The sequence below is a fragment of the Carettochelys insculpta genome, chromosome 1, assembly GCF_033958435.1.
Source record: "Carettochelys insculpta isolate YL-2023 chromosome 1, ASM3395843v1, whole genome shotgun sequence".
NCBI classification, from domain to species: domain Eukaryota; kingdom Metazoa; phylum Chordata; order Testudines; family Carettochelyidae; genus Carettochelys; species Carettochelys insculpta.
Window position 1 is genome coordinate 145,518,744 of NC_134137.1, and position 11,864 is coordinate 145,530,607.

Consider the following 11,864-nt stretch of genomic DNA (forward strand, 5'->3'; position numbering starts at 1 on the left):
ATAGCTTTCAACCAATTTGAAGTTAGGCTTATGGGCCCCTAATTGCCTCTAGTGACTTTTTTTAAAAATCAGCACCCAATTAGATATTCACCCGTCATCTAGTATAAAGATCAATTTGAATGCTATATTACATACCACAATTAGTCAGCCAATTTTATATTTGAATTCCTTAAGAACTCGGGGGTAAATGCCATTTGGTCCTGATGGCTTATTACTGTTTAATTTATCAATCTGTGAAAAAAGGAAATATATTGTATATAGCTATAGCACCTGAAATGCATGTACTATACATTACATACTCATTGATCTGCTGTGTTCAATGAACATAGCAAGATACTAGAATGAGGGCGGATAGATTTTGTCATTTTCTGAAATATAGTTAAGTCAGGTGCATATTTCTATACCTAGTTTTGAGCACTGTCATCAGACTGTGTGTATGTGTGCCAGTTATAGGTAAATTTTATTTATTGGAAGTCACACGACTTTACTAATTGTTTTTAAAAACAGAGACATGTAATATTGTTGATTATACAGACACTCATCATCAACTTTTCCTTCTTTGTGTCTATATATATCATTATTTATTTAGGGGGTCATCAGTTTACTGGCATATTTTAAGGTTTACTGAATAAACAAATCACTGGAATTTACTGAAATGTATGATTTACATCATGCAGAAACAGAACATCTTACGTAAGACATGTGCAATAAAAGCAAACAGATGTTTGCAGTCTAACCACTGCACTAATGGAGGTGGTATGGCAGTCTATCAAAGACAAAACACAACATATACAGAATTGCCCACCAGAGTTTTAAGTGCAGCTGCATAATTTTGAATAAACAACCCATAAGCTGTCCCAAACCACTCTGTGGCAAATTCCATGGTTAAGGTAAGAATTTATAATTAATTGCTAATACTTAAACTCTTTAGGTAGAAGAGAGGTTGAATTTGAGAGACTAAGGAATTTGAGACAGACTAAAATGATAAAAAATATACTGCAAAATAATAACATGTTACAGAATTAATATATTAGGAACATAATAAGTGCTTCCTACACAGCAATAAAATACAAGTCCAAAAAAAAAAAATCCCTCAGTGGCCTGACTTGGGATTTCAAATGGAGTCTCCAAGATTACCAGTCACCACACGTTAACAGAGAGGTAGTCGTGTTAGTCAGTACTCCAACAAAACAAAACAGCAGAAATATAGCACTTTAAAGACTAGCAAAATGATTTATTCAGTGATGAGCTTTCGTGGGACAGACCCACTTCATCAGATCAATCTCATTTCCAATACAGACGGACATTTATAAGTACAGAGGACCAAAAAAAAAAAAATTGCAATGAAAGCTGACAAATTAAATAGGATTGAAGGAGGCGGGTGAGGGGAGGGGGTATGTTAATTGTCCTGTCTGTTCATACCACGTATTAATGTGCTGAATTTGGTGAGTTGGAGTTCATATTCAAATTCAACACATTACCACATGGTATGAACAGAAACATCAGTTAGTTCACGCATTACAAGGACAGTTTCCCTTCCTTTGATGCTCATAATTATCTCAGACAGGTCAATTAACATCCCCCTACCCCTCACCTACCTCCTTCAATCCTATTTGATTACTCAGTTTTTATTGAATTTTTTTTTTTTTGGTCCTCTGTGCTTGTAAATATCAGTCTGTATTGGAAATGAGATTGATCTGATAAAGTGGGTCTCTCCCATGAAAGTTCATCATCAAATAAATCATTTTGCTAGTCTTTAAAGTGCTACATTTCAGTTACCATACAGAACTGCAGGAAACCCACCAGCACTGAGCGTACTCATCGGTAGAACAAGCCAAGACCCTTGAAAAAGAAAGTTGTACATTTCCACAGCATTGAAAATTAAGACTGTTCTAAAATGAAGGAATGAGTAGAACTTTGCATGACAGTATCCACACATGCCTTGTTTCACTCATATTCCTGAAAGCCTCATTTGGTTTTAAATGAAGCTGAAATTATACAAACACCAATAAGAGAAACTGCCCTCTTTCATATTGCCTTCTCTCTAATTCTGTTATATTAAGGACTACCATCATTACTATCAATGGTTGTGAGTCCAGAAATGAGAATTGCAAAAGACCTAAAACCAATGAAAATGTTCCAATTTGTAAGGTGAAAATTCTGTATTTTTTACTAAATTGTCCTACCTGAAAAAATTATTTCAAAAGCAATCTTTTTTCCTAGCCTTGACATATTGTGCAAAAAGCGTAAGTATCTGAGTACCAAAAGATCTTAATTTTGCCAAAATTTAGCAAAATGTTAAAGGGCCTACATCCACGCTTGGGCTTTATGTCCCATTGATTTCAGTATAGTTGACAGAGAAGTTACTTTACATATTTTTGTCTTTCAGTCTTAATCATAACCTTCCATGCTTTGCTGAATCACTGATTTATAATTAAAATTACCAAATTACCTTGGAAAATACATATTACCAAGACATTTTTGTATCAACAACACAGGCTTGCATTCTGTCAATAACCGAGCCCGAGCCCAGTGCCAAAAATTAGGCTTAGTGTTGACTAGTTTAGCAAACAATAAAACATAACAGGAAATATTCTTCTAAAATAAACTAGGCAGATTCAGCCTGTCAAAAGCCTCAGCAGCAATAAAACTGATACAGGAGCTGGGGGTGCTCAGAACCTTTCAGGATCAAACCCAAAGCTGCAAGCATTCCAAAACTAAAACTCTGACGGGCCACTGAACAATCTCTTGGAATAAATACAGAAACAAATAACTTTAAAAAACAAGCCTACATAAAGCAGACTATTTGACAGATAACACAAGACAGATGTACTGAACTAATTTACTCTCCAGAGTCAAATGGCTGAGGTCTTCCTAGTCTTCATTTTCTGTCTAATAATTTTCTGAATTTTCCAAGTCAGATAAATAGCACAGCATGGCTAACAGTATGATGTGTTCAGTCCTTTTCTGATAAGGGCTCTTTGTGCCTGCAAGAGCCATTGGTTTTTAACTTTTTAAAATTAAAGTACTGTTTTGTTTTTTTCTGACCTGATCAAGCAAGTTAAAATTGGAATCAATCAATATGAAATTTGAGCAGACTTCCCGGGAGTATTTTAAACCAAGATTTTTTTAAAACTTCTCTAAGCAGAATTGACCATTGATTTATCATCTGATAATTTCATGTCTCTTGATCAAGGAAAACAAAGGCTATTCTCCAGCTTGAGACGGTCCTTCATTTGCATGGCTCTTAAAACCCACCCGCATACAGCAGCTGGCACTGTAAAAGCTATGCAAGGCTTCCAATAGGGAACATGCTGTTTCAATCTTACATTGTAGAGCATGTTCTTCATAACTACATTTATGTATGCAGAGGTTCCAGGAAGCCAAGTGGGGATTTATGATTTTAAAATAGCAGTTGCTCTAGGAAATCTAATACAGATTTTGAGTTTCATTTTAAATTTCCTGAATAAAGCAGCAAAGACAGCAGCAAAAGTTTAAAAAAAAACCTTCAGAAAATATATTCTATAAATTTAATCTTGAGACAGCTGCTGTCTCCTCTCCAACTGAGTCAATATGCACTCTGTATACTTATTATCACTAATCCTAGCAATGATTCAGTGCAGGATAAGTGGAAGGTTGTTATAAATGTTGTCCCACTTGACCCCACCCTTTTTGACACCTGTCTCTCTTCAAAATATTCATAAAGCTGTTGCTTGCAGCTCTGCAACTGCGGGGTGGTTCTTTTCAATTAGGCATGTGCTCCAGGGAAAACAAGGTCACATAAGGGCAATGAAATCACACATGCCATATAAAATGCTTACACTAGAAAATGACAGCGTAATAGAATGGTAAACCTTTAACAAAACTCTACAGGGAGCACACAATTAGTACAGCATGCTCATCTATTATTGCAAACTCTCTCATTACATTTTGAAAACCTGGAGTTTTCTTACAGAAAAAGCACTAAGATATCAAAATGAAAATGTTAGGTGCTCAGCCTCTGCTTGCAAATGTATAAGAGCTCTCATTTACGTGAAAAATTTAAAAAGTAAAAACAAGTAAACAAAGATGTGGCTCAGAAAAACCTGTGTAATCAGGAAAAAGATGCTGATTGAAGGGTCAGTAATCAACTCTAATTTATTTACTTTGCAAACTTTTCAAAACATCCTTAAATACTGTAGTGTGTGAATTAAAGAGAAATACTACTTTTTATATTCATCTTTTCTTTGAAAATAAAAGCTTAATGATAACAGCCTCAGTGCTAAAGTGAGCACTTGATTTGCTAAACCCACAAATGGACAAGAACCCACATGAATTTAATGCACCAGTAATGCTTCACTCAGAACTGAGCAAAATAGTTTTGGCTTAAATAATCAAAGCCTTTGTCATGGAGAAATAATTTCACAGCTGAGAAACATGAACAAAAATTTCCAACTCAGTCACAGGTGTTGAAACTCAGACTGTCAAATTAGAGTTGTTCTGTTGCACTTCAACCCTCTCTCCTGTTTAGAAGGCTAAAGATGGTGCTGTAAGTACATACGTACACACAGAAAGCCTGTTGGGACACACCACCTCCACTTAGCTTTAATATGTGCTTCTGCAAACTGACTCTGCTTTAGACTGAACATCAATGTACTGTACTTTGCTGTTTTCTTTTGGAGTTAAACGATTAAAATTATTCATGGCTCTGAAGAAAAGGAGAAACCTTGTTCAAGCTAATTACATTATTTAACCTCGGATTAACTTGTAAAACAATATTATAGCTTTTTATCCATCAACTAGTTGAAGCTTTTCCTTGGCGTTTCAAGGTGTATTAAAATGGAAGTGTTCCACAACTTGGGCAAAACTCATTTTCATATGCACTTAAAAGTGTATAGGCACTCCCTATCTCCATTTTTGATAATGGGTGCACAAACATATTTTCAGAACCAAAGGGATGCAGGCTACAGTAAAGATTAAGAACCACTGCTATGAAGTATAAGCAGCCCACAATATCATCTTCCCAAAGGCCCTGGGCCAGTATTTCTAGCTGCTCCACCCATAAAATGGCAGAAACACTGTCATGACCCAAATCCCACAAACATGGTGAGTTTGTTGAACGATCCCGCCCCCATCCCTCCCTATTTTGTGGATCATAGACCAAAAACTTGCTAGAATCAGTTTTAGCCAAATATACAAATAGACTTCCTTGCACATAAGCCCATTGGCACAAGAACATTATTTAACCACTTTACACAGCGCAGTGTTCACAGTTTTCAAGATTACTTCATTTGCACATTGTTACTGAGAGAGTGTCAGTGTATGAACAAACATGCCCATTTTACAGAAAAGAAACTCAGGCATAGAGTAGATTAAGAGGGAAGTGAAGGGTGATTTCGTGCAGGAGTTCTCATCCTTTTTTGAATCACTCCCCACCCCACCATTTTAGGAGGAGGAGAGAGAGGTTTCTTTTTTGAATTTGGAACCCTTATATCATTTACTAAAATTTAGGCCAGCTACCCTCTGTGACAGAAGGCTGTTCTGGCCAAACTTGTTTGGTGGTGTGATGCTGTGCCGCAGGTTGTAACACTACTCTTTCTAATTTAAGTGTGCTTTGCCCCTCTAAAAAGTTAGACAGGTGCTCCTCCTGCCCTCCAAATGAGAAACTCTGGTCTAGCAGATAGGGCTTGAGATTAGGATGCAAGAGACTTGGATTAATATCTCATCGTATCCTTAGACATTCCTTGTAACTTTAGGCAAATCACTTAATCTAGGGTCTTCTTGATTTCTGTTTATTAGTACCTAGCACAATGGTGTCCTAGTCCACAGCTTCTAGGTGCTATGATAATATAAATAAATAAACCAGTAACACCCTGTGTCTCAGTTCCAACCTGTAAAATGGCAATAACTCAACCCTGCCTCACAGGAGCTGTGTCTACACTGCATGCTACTTCGAAGTAGCGGCACTAACTTCGAAATAGCGCCCGTCGTGGCTACACGCGTCGGGCGCTATTTCGAAGTTAACTTCGACGTTAGGCGGCGAGACGTCGAAGTCGCTAACCTCATGAGGGGATCGGAATAGCGCCCTACTTCGACGTTCAACGTCGAAGTAGGGACCGTGTAGACGATCCGCGTCCCGCAACGTCGAAATTGTGGGGTCCTCCATGGCAGCCATCAGCTGGGGGGTTGAGAGACGCTGTCTCTCCAGCCCGTGCGGGGCTCTATGGTCACCGTGTGCAGCAGCCCTTAGCCCAGGGCTTCTGGCTGCTGCTGCTGCAGCGGGGGATTCATGCTGCATGCACAGGGTCTGCAACTCGTTGTCGGCTCTGTGTATCTTGTGCTGTTTAGTGCAAGTGTGTCTGGGAGGGGCCCTTTAAGGGAGCAGCTGGCTGTTGAGTCCGCCGTGTGACCCTGTCTGCAGCTGTGCCTGGCACCCTTATTTCGATGTGTGCTACTGTGGCGTGTAGACGTTCCCTCGCTGCGCCTATTTCGATGTGGTGCTGCGCAACGTCGATGTTGAACATCGACGTTGCCAGCCCTGGAGGACGTGTAGACGTTATTCATCGAAATAGCCTATTTCGATGTCGCCACATCGAAATAGGCTACTTCGATGTAGGCTTCACGTGTAGACGTAGCCAGGGTGTTGTAAAGCTAACTTCCATTAATGATTACAAGGTATTCTGATTAGTATCATATACGTATCTAGACAGAATAAAACACAGGAGATAAGCAGCATGTTTCTCTTGGCACCTTCTTCCTGTTCTTAAAGCTTGTATTTTATTTCCAAATACTCATGATTATAATCTCTTATCGCTATCTGCAGCACAATACTGTAAAGTTGCTTGAGGTACCGTAAACAGTAATCAGCAGAGATGTAGAAGGTGAAGTCAGTCGTGGCAGGTTTTACCTCTGGGTCCTCTGTTGCCAAATTTTCTACCGTCCCTAGTTCCACCAAGACTGATGATATTTCAGGACGATGACCTGATACAGTCATATGTGAGCTCAGATCTAAGAACATTTTATCTTTCCTTGTACACTATTACTTTCTTTGTAATGCAGATGATTCTGTAAAAATTCTGTACTGAAGATACAGCATTGCTGTTTCATATATGTAACTCTTGTTAAGGCATTCACTTTGAAGGTCCAGAGTTTGGAAATATCCTGTATATTTATGAATGAGAAACTAAAGTAGCATAAGTGAATTTTAATGTTGCCAATTCCTTATCATGAATGAGTGCTTTAGCCAGGAAATATATAACAGGAGTTTGCAAATTAATTACTTATTCTTAGTAGTGCATTAATAAATCTTACTGCATTTGAAAGTTAACTTTGTTTTGTTTCCAGTAAAATGAACTTCTTAAAAATCTCCTACGTTTTTAAGAAAGCATTTTTTTTTTCCATTTTGGCCCTCAGGAAAGTTACAGACATACAAACTAAATTCTTAACTCAGATGATCAGTTAAAACAATGAGATATAATCAATTGACAGTGAACCACCAAAATTAGAAAAGTTGAATCATTCTAAAAACAAAGTCTGCACCTGACTGCAAAAAGGTTTCCGCAGTTTTTTGCTGTGGAAGTTACTTTTCAGAGAGATAAGTTACACCACTCTTTCCCTAATGTTTGTATCATCAATGTAAGAGAACTGGAATGAAGTTTTGCAATTACCTGCCTTTTAACATTTACTGTCCTGGAAGTGCTATATGACACTATGCAATTAGAAGGCTAATGAAACAGATTGTTTCAGATTTCCAATTTTAATTGCATTCTCACTGAGATATTCTTCAAAAAACTGCTTTGCTCTCTGGATTCATCTCAGAATCTATTGCAAAAGCTATCAGAATCTTCAAATGTTTCCAAAGCAATTCACACCTTTGTTTTGTGCCACGACAATTTTGTTTTAGAAGAACAAGTTTTGTTTGCAAGTTTTGAAAGACCAAACCTGTAGCTTATTTTTCAGTAACTTAGTTATTATTGCAGGTATCCCCATATTCCAGGTTCAGCAAGCAAGGACATTTCGGCTGTACTGACTGAGCTCCAGTCACACCACTCACAATGAAGTACAGTATAAACTACAGAATGAAGAAATAGTTCACTTTTTTAAAAATCCACATTTTAAACCTTAAAAACAAGAATGTTAAGCATGTCCATATTAGTATTTGGCAATCTGCAGTTTGCAGGGATTCAGACATTTAATCAAAACTTCCTAGCTTCATTTCCATAGTTTCAGCTTGCATCTGTGTTCCATCAGAGATAAGAAAGTATGATAATCCCTTTGGTAAAGAAAGGTGTATCTAAATTAGAAGCACATGGAAAGTTTGATAAACTAAAATACATACCCTGCACAGATGTTGCTCTGCAGAAGAGGCCTAAATTGTCTAGAAGTATTTCCATCATATGTAAGCTGTTTTAGGAATAAACTACATATAAGAACAGGACTTAATAGTAGCACTCTGATTTCCTCCTCATTCTAACAAGGTCACTTCTAAAATGTAACTACGTTAGTGACTTACCAGCTTCTCCATTTTTATACTTTCAGTTGTTCTTTTCCTGAAATTCTGTTTTGGGTTTTTCTTTTAAGTTGATAGCTCCTCCAAGTAGGGTGCTTTGTTGCCTGGCTTTCGCTGTTTTTCTCCAGATGAGCTAACTGCAGTCAGTTTGATTCAGGAAGCTGTGCTCTGTCCAGCCTACTGATCACTCCCACTCTCCGGGGTGTGTGCTTATTTGTCTCTCTCAGCCAGTCTAAAATCCGGCCACGCTCATTTAAGAGTAATATATTTACCTCATGTAGGTAAACAAGCAGTGTATTTGGGTGTAAGAATCTAATTGGGAGCAAGTTTAAGTTAGTTAACTCCACAAATATCAAAGGGTTTAAATGCATGTAGTTTGCTAGCAAGCGCCATAAAGAAATTCCAAAAGGGCTATGATACCAATTTAATTTAGAGCATAGCTTACCATCAACTCGAATATGTTTTATCAAAACTAAGATATTGTGTATTAAGTTAGAGTGAACAGAGTTGTTTACAACAGTGTCGCTACACCCTCGTTGTCCGATACTTTAATAACGATGAGAGAAACAAAGCACAAAATATGACACTAATACAGGTATTTGTATAAACACACAGAGAATCTCGGAGTTGTAAAAAACTAGCAATGCTAAGAATGTTAGATTTCAGTAAACTGAACTTTGTGTGCAAGAAGCTAGGGCTATAAAGTATCAAAGCAATAAAATAGAACAGAAAATCCTGGAATAAAAAAAAAGTTAGTTATATCCTTTCTTCAATTCCTCTGTTAGTATTTTGGGTAATTTAGGATTAAGGCTCTTTGGGACTAGGATTTTTTTAAATATCTGTGAAGTCTCTATCATACCGCAGGATGTTTTACAGAAATAACTAGATACCCAAAGAGTGTCCATAGGGCATGCATGTCCCTAAGGGAATGGATATTTATGTGAGGAACTGTGGAACTAATACATCTGAATTTTTTCACGTATCTTTAACTCCCCTAAACTGCACTGTGCCTAATCCATTTCTTTGTGGACTACTTCGAACATTGCAAAACCCAAAGCAACTTCAACAGTTAAGCAATTCATTAAAAATACCACACGTTGAACACATTCTAGTCTGACTGCAGTCAGATCAAAACTCACCTCTTTGCTAAAGCCTTCTTTTAACAATAGAGAGCTTTTCCAACATAGGACGGGAATGAAGGGTTTGTCAGAATACGAGAGAGGGAGTAGAAAGAAGGAAAAAAAGAGAAGAGAAAAAAGTGGATAAATGGGGATATACATTCAGGATAGCTGCTGAATATTAAATACAGATAAATACAGCCCTAAGAGAAAAAAAATCAACTTTTCATTTTCTCATACAAAAGTTATATAGCCCCATGGCTTAGGATAGGCAATACTCGATAATAGTATAAGGTTTGGCAACAGGTGATTTATTGAGGTTAGAAACATCAGAATACCATTAGAAAGTCAGTAGTCCTCTCTTTCCAATATAGTAAGATTTTTTGTTTAGGCCCAAGAAACCATAATATATTGGACTTAAAAGCCATATATCGTTACGCACTGTTTACAAAAACTATGTTTAATAATTTTGAATTGTCTCAATGCTTCTTTAGTTAGAATATTCTGAGTCAGGGGCATTTGACCTCATGATACTGAAGAAAATATGAAAAATAATGTCAATTAAATTATAAGACACTCCATAAATACATTTGAAATAGCCTCTCTCTAAATTACGTGGCACATAGCAAATACCTGACCATAGGATGTAGAATAATGACCTTCGCAAGATTCATTTAGGATGATTTAAATTACTCACTTGTGACTTCACAACTTGTGGGTAAACTGGCCATGCTAAACTCATGGCGTTACAATAAAAATGACTTCTACTGCACCACATATAGTCTCTTCTTATAGTGAATTTTTGCACCAAGCCAGGCATATTCACATCTATACTCAAATCACTTGGATTCTCCAGTTGATAATAAAACTGATGGTAAAAGCTTGAGGTGGCTGATCCCATACAGTAGCAGTATCCCATTTCCAATACAACCTGACTCTTAGTCTTGACACGGATACCATTCTTCCAGCAAATCCACAGCCCCAGAAGCAAATCACAGCCCCAAAAAATTCCTCCTTCTTATTACTCACCTCTGTTCACACAGGGAATTTTCCTCCCACATTTATTACTACTCTCTTCATCCTGTCCTCTACCTCATCCCCAGAAACTAGTCACCCACTGCCTCCCCCCCAGCTTAGACCTTTGTTCACCTCTGTCCATGAGCCAAAGACTAAAGAGAAAATCAATATCCAGATCTGAGTCCATCAGACAGGAATCAGCACTATAAATCTACTGAATCACACAATAATGAGTTTGGCACATCACTAATATATGGCACAGTGATTACACTTTAAAAATTTCTTCTATACTCAAATATGCTAGTGGTGTGGCATATTCCTTTTACTTAAAACAGAGAGTAGAGGTAGAACTAGCAATCCCTCAAATCAGAAAAATATTTTCACTACACTTTCAATGTGTACATACACAAGGGATAAGAAATTAGTGTAGCGTATTACATGTAGTCAGAGGATTATTTTGAAATTGCTGCCATAATGTACAGGATGGCCTTTTCAAAATACAATCTTGGGCAGTTATCTAATTATAGGGGATGAGAGTCATGAGGGCTGATTGCTTCCATTTGCTTTCCTGCAAGTGATGATAAAATATTAATTTCACTGGAATCACTCATCTATGAAGAATTTGGAAATCATATCTTGGGTATATGTACACGTGCATATTCTATATCAAATTCTTCTATTTTGGGCCTGAAAAATATTTCTTTTTAAAATTTGGGAAGTGGAGAGTTAACATGAAAAGCATCAGAAATTAATGCAAGTAATGGCAACAGTGGGTTTTCCAGGGTGCAATACTCCAAACCGTACAATTTAGCTACATGGCGCCATGCTCCTTTGGAGTATTGGTACCTTGTTTTCAATAGTCAACATTCACTAGAAGCTCAGCTGAGATTATTGTATTCTCCACCTTTTATCTGGCATCTATTTGTAATTACAATGAGCTTTGCTTACTGTGGATAAGGGCAGTCTCTAAGGAGGACCTCAAAGGTCAGTGACTAATCCAGTGAACCATGCTGCCTCTTCATGACTGCTAATTGTTCTCCTAAGTAGCTGCTGTTCTCTACAGTGCAGGCGACTATTCATTAGAACTATTCTCTCCTTAAATGAGTGATTTGCTTTCATTCTCCCTTCATAACTTGTTCATAAAACGCACAAAGTATTTCATTGGTTATAGAGTGGTGGGATTGGAACTGCTGCTCAAAAACAGAAAACAAGTGAAAATTGCCATTTTCCCATGCTACCTG

At 37.4% G+C, this 11,864-nt stretch overlaps 1 protein-coding gene across 1 annotated transcript in view; it reads right to left on the reverse strand.

The window, feature by feature from the left end:
• The window catches only part of MID1 (midline 1), a 388,661-nt gene extending 380,070 nt beyond the window's left edge, over positions 1-8,591 (reverse strand). The window contains exon 1 of the mRNA XM_074992785.1: positions 8,492-8,591. The gene's annotated coding sequence lies outside the window, so the exon portion shown is untranslated. The remainder of the gene's footprint in view (positions 1-8,491) is intronic.
• Positions 8,592-11,864: the final 3,273 nt, after the last annotated feature.